The following is a 6,000-nucleotide window of genomic DNA, read 5'->3' as shown; positions in this document are numbered from 1 at the left end:
CATCCATAATTGTATTACAATATAAACCACCTAACCGTGGTTTTTTTTTCATTCTTTATACCGTCATAGTCAGTCATACTAGTTGTTACGAGTATACTACTATCTCTTTATCAACCAGTGTACAGTGCGGTAGTTCACGGCTGTGGCTACCTCTGTGTCGGAACTCGGCAGGCAGTCAATCCATCCATAATTGTATTACAATATATACCACCTAACCGTGGTTTTTTTTTCATTCTTTATACCGTCATAGTCAGTCATACTAGTTGTTACGAGTATACTACTATCTCTTTATCAACCAGTGTACAGTGCGGTAGTTCACGGCTGTGGCTACCTCTGTGTCGGAACTCGGCAGGCAGTCCGTCCATCCATAATTGTATTATTATAATATATACCACCTAACCGTGGTTTTTTTTTCATTCTTTATACCGTCATAGTGTCATACTAGTTGTTACGAGTATACTACTATCTCTTTATCAACCAGTGTACAGTGCGGTAGTTCACGGCTGTGGCTACCTCTGTGTCGGCAGTCGGCAGGCAGTCCGTCCATCCATAATTGTATTATAATATATACCACCTAACCGTGGTTTTTTTTTCATTCTTTATACCGTCATAGTCAGTCATACTAGTTGTTACGAGTATACTACTATCTCTTTATCAACCAGTGTACAGTGCGGTAGTTCACGGCTGTGGCTACCTCTGTGTCGGCACACGGCAGGCAGTCCGTCCATCCATAATTGTATTACAATATATACCACCTAACCGTGGTTTTTTTATACCACCTAACCGTGGCAGTCCGTCCATAATTGTATACTAGTATCCAATCCATCCATCTCCATTGTTTACCTGAGGTGCCTTTTAGTTCTGCCTATAAAATATGGAGAACAAAAAAGTTGAGGTTCCAAAATTAGGGAAAGATCAAGATCCACTTCCACCTCGTGCTGAAGCTGCTGCCACTAGTCATGGCCGAGACGATGAAATGCCAGCAACGTCGTCTGCCAAGGCCGATGCCCAATGTCATAGTACAGAGCATGTCAAATCCAAAACACCAAATATCAGAAAAAAAAGGACTCCAAAACCTAAAATAAAATTGTCGGAGAAGCGTAAACTTGCCAATATGCCATTTACCACACGGAGTGGCAAGGAACGGCTGAGGCCCTGGCCTATGTTCATGGCTAGTGGTTCAGCTTCACATGAGGATGGAAGCACTCAGCCTCTCGCTAGAAAACTGAAAAGACTCAAGCTGGCAAAAGCACCGCAAAGAACTGTGCGTTCTTTGAAATCCCAAATCCACAAGGAGAGTCCAATTGTGTCGTTTGCGATGCCTGACCTTCCCAACACTGGACGTGAAGAGCATGCGCCTTCCACTATTTGCATGCCCCCTGCAAGTGCTGGAAGGAGCACCCGCAGTCCAGTTCCTGATAGTCAGATTGAAGATGTCAGTGTTGAAGTACACCAGGATGAGGAGGATATGGGTGTTGCTGGCGCTGGGGAGGAAATTGACCAGAAGGATTCTGATGGTGAGGTGGTTTGTTTAAGTCAGGCACCCGGGGAGACACCTGTTGTCCGTGGGAGGAATATGGCCGTTGACATGCCAGGTGAAAATACCAAAAAAATCAGCTCTTCGGTGTGGAGGTATTTCACCAGAAATGCGGACAACAGGTGTCAAGCCGTGTGTTCCCTTTGTCAAGCTGTAATAAGTAGGGGTAAGGACGTTAACCACCTCGGAACATCCTCCCTTATACGTCACCTGCAGCGCATTCATAATAAGTCAGTGACAAGTTCAAAAACTTTGGGTGACAGCGGAAGCAGTCCACTGACCAGTAAATCCCTTCCTCTTGTAACCAAGCTCACGCAAACCACCCCACCAACTCCCTCAGTGTCAATTTCCTCCTTCCCCAGGAATGCCAATAGTCCTGCAGGCCATGTCACTGGCAAGTCTGACGAGTCCTCTCCTGCCTGGGATTCCTCCGATGCATCCTTGCGTGTAACGCCTACTGCTGCTGGCGCTGCTGTTGTTGCCGCTGGGAGTCGATGGTCATCCCAGAGGGGAAGTCGTAAGCCCACTTGTACTACTTCCAGTAAGCAATTGACTGTTCAACAGTCCTTTGCGAGGAAGATGAAATATCACAGCAGTCATCCTACTGCAAAGCGGATAACTGAGGCCTTGGCATCCTGGGTGGTGAGAAACGTGGTTCCGGTATCCATCATTACTGCAGAGCCAACTAGAGACTTGTTGGAGGTACTGTGTCCCCGGTACCAAATACCATCTAGGTTCCATTTCTCTAGGCAGGCGATACCGAAAATGTACACAGACCTCAGAAAAAGAGTCACCAGTGTCCTAAAAAATGCAGCTGTACCCAATGTCCACTTAACCACGGACATGTGGACAAGTGGAGCAGGGCAGGGTCAGGACTATATGACTGTGACAGCCCACTGGGTAGATGTATGGACTCCCGCCGCAAGAACAGCAGCGGCGGCACCAGTAGCAGCATCTCGCAAATGCCAACTCTTTCCTAGGCAGGCTACGCTTTGTATCACCGCTTTCCAGAATACGCACACAGCTGAAAACCTCTTACGGCAACTGAGGAAGATCATCGCGGAATGGCTTACCCCAATTGGACTCTCCTGTGGATTTGTGGCATCGGACAACGCCAGCAATATTGTGTGTGCATTAAATCTGGGCCAATTCCAGCACGTCCCATGTTTTGCACATACCTTGAATTTGGTGGTGCAGAATTTTTTAAAAAACGACAGGGGCGTGCAAGAGATGCTGTCGGTGGCCAGAAGAATTGCGGGACACTTTCGGCGTACAGGCACCACGTACAGAAAACTGGAGCACCACCAAAAACTACTGAACCTGCCCTGCCATCATCTGAAGCAAGAAGTGGTAACGAGGTGGAATTCAACCCTCTATATGCTTCAGAGGTTGGAGGAGCAGCAAAAGGCCATTCAAGCCTATACAATTGAGCACGATATAGTAGGTGGAATGCACCTGTCTCAAGTGCAGTGGAGAATGATTTCAACGTTGTGCAAGGTTCTGATGCCCTTTGAACTTGCCACACGTGAAGTCAGTTCAGACACTGCCAGCCTGAGTCAGGTCATTCCCCTCATCAGGCTTTTGCAGAAGAAGCTGGAGGCATTGAAGGAGGAGCTAACACGGAGCGATTCCGCTAGGCATGTGGGACTTGTGGATGCAGCCCTTAATTCGCTTAACAAGGATTCACGGGTGGTCAATCTGTTGAAATCAGAGCACTACATTTTGGCCACCGTGCTCGATCCTAGATTTAAAGCCTACCTTGGATCTCTCTTTCCGGCAGACACAGGTCTGCTGGGGTTGAAAGACCTGCTGGTGACAAAATTGTCAAGTCAAGCGGAACGCGACCTGTCAACATCTCCTCCTTCACATTCTCCCGCAACTGGGGGTGCGAGGAAAAGGCTCAGAATTCCGAGCCCACCCGCTGGCGGTGATGCAGGGCAGTCTGGAGCGACTGCTGATGCTGACATCTGGTCCGGACTGAAGGACCTGACAACGATTACGGACATGTCGTCTACTGTCACTGCATATGATTCTCTCAACATTGATAGAATGGTGGAGGATTATATGAGTGACCGCATCCAAGTAGGCACGTCACACAGTCCGTACTTATACTGGCAGGAAAAAGAGGCAATTTGGAGGCCCTTGCACAAACTGGCTTTATTCTACCTAAGTTGCCCTCCCACAAGTGTGTACTCCGAAAGAGTGTTTAGTGCCGCCGCTCACCTTGTCAGCAATCGGCGTACGAGGTTACATCCAGAAAATGTGGAGAAGATGATGTTCATTAAAATGAATTATAATCAATTCCTCCGCGGAGACATTGACCAGCAGCAATTGCCTCCACAAAGTACACAGGGAGCTGAGATGGTGGATTCCAGTGGGGACGAATTGATAATCTGTGAGGAGGGGGATGTACACGGTGATATATCGGAGGGTGAAGATGAGGTGGACATCTTGCCTCTGTAGAGCCAGTTTGTGCAAGGAGAGATTAATTGCTTCTTTTTTGGGGGGGGTCCAAACCAACCCGTCATATCAGTCACAGTCGTGTGGCAGACCCTGTCACTGAAATGATGGGTTGGTTAAAGTGTGCATGTCCTGTTTTGTTTATACAACATAAGGGTGGGTGGGAGGGCCCAAGGATAATTCCATCTTGCACCTCTTTTTTCTTTTCTTTTTCTTTGCATTATGTGCTGATTGGGGAGGGTTTTTTGGAAGGGACATCCTGCGTGACACTGCAGTGCCACTCCTAGATGGGCCCGGTGTTTGTGTCGGCCACTAGGGTCGCTAATCTTACTCACACAGCTACCTCATTGCGCCTCTTTTTTTCTTTGCGTCATGTGCTGTTTGGGGAGGGTTTTTTGGAAGGGACATCCTGCGTGACACTGCAGTGCCACTCCTAGATGTGCCCGGTGTTTGTGTCGGCCACTAGGGTCGCTAATCTTACTCACACAGTCAGCTACCTCATTGCGCCTCTTTTTTTCTTTGCGTCATGTGCTGTTTGGGGAGGGTTTTTTGGAAGGGCCATCCTGCGTGACACTGCAGTGCCACTCCTAGATGGGCCCGGTGTTTGTGTCGGCCACTAGGGTCGCTAATCTTACTCACACAGCTACCTCATTGCGCCTCTTTTTTTCTTTGCGTCATGTGCTGTTTGGGGAGGGTTTTTTGGAAGGGACATCCTGCGTGACACTGCAGTGCCACTCCTAGATGGGCCCGGTGTTTGTGTCGGCCACTAGGGTCGCTTATCTTACTCACACAGCGACCTCGGTGCAAATTTTAGGACTAAAAATAATATTGTGAGGTGTGAGGTATTCAGAATAGACTGAAAATGAGTGTAAATTATGGTTTTTGAGGTTAATAATACTTTGGGATCAAAATGACCCCCAAATTCTATGATTTAAGCTGTTTTTTAGTGTTTTTGGAAAAAAACACCCGAATCCAAAACACACCCGAATCCGACAAAAATAATTCGGTGAGGTTTTGCCAAAACGCGTTCGAACCCAAAACACGGCCGCGGAACCGAACCCAAAACCAAAACACAAAACCCGAAAAATTTCAGGCGCTCATCTCTAGTTCTAAGTACTTCAGCTTAGTATCTTTACTGACCCCTCTTTACCCCACACTACATAACTGACCCCTCTATACCCTACACTACATCACTGACCTTTCTATAACCATCACTGCATTACTGACCCCTCTATTAGAGATGTGCACTTGAAATTTTTCGGGTTTTGTGTTTTGGTTTTGGGTTCGGTTCCGCGGCCGTGTTTTGGGTTCGACCGCGTTTTGGCAAAATCTCACCAAATTTTTTTTGTCGGATTCGGGTGTGTTTTGGATTCGGGTGTTTTTTTCAAAAAACACTAAAAAACAGCTTAAATCATAGAATTTGGGGGTCATTTTGATCCCAAAGTATTATTAACCTCAAAAACCATAATTTCCACTCATTTTCAGTCTATTCTGAACGCCTCACACCTCACAATATTATTTTTAGTCCTAAAATTTGCACCGAGGTCGCTGGATGACTAAGCTAAGCGACCCTAGTGGCCGACACAAACACCTGGCCCATCTTGGAGTGGCACTGCAGTGTCACGCAGGATGGCCCTTCCAAAAAACACTCCCCAAACAGCACAAGACGCAAAGAAAAAAAGAGGCGCAATGAGGTAGCTGTGTGAGTAAGCTAAGCGACCCTAGCGGCCGACACAAACACCTGGCCCATCTAGGAGTGGCACTGCAGTGTCACGTAGGATGGCCCTTCCAAAAAACACTCCCCAAACAGCATATGATGCAAAGAAAAAAAGAGGCGCAATGAGGTAGCTGTGTGAGTAAGATAAGCGACCCTAGTGGCCGACACAAACACCTGGCCCATCTAGGAGTGGCACTGCAGTGTCACGCAGGATGGCCCTTCCAAAAAACACTCCCCAAACAGCACATGACGCAAAGAAAAAAAGAGGCGCAATGAGGTAGCTGTG

This window comes from Pseudophryne corroboree, unplaced genomic scaffold (assembly GCF_028390025.1).
Source record: "Pseudophryne corroboree isolate aPseCor3 unplaced genomic scaffold, aPseCor3.hap2 scaffold_1068, whole genome shotgun sequence".
NCBI classification, from domain to species: domain Eukaryota; kingdom Metazoa; phylum Chordata; class Amphibia; order Anura; family Myobatrachidae; genus Pseudophryne; species Pseudophryne corroboree.
The sequence above is the reverse complement of the archived record's forward strand: the minus strand, read 5'-3'. Positions refer to the sequence as shown.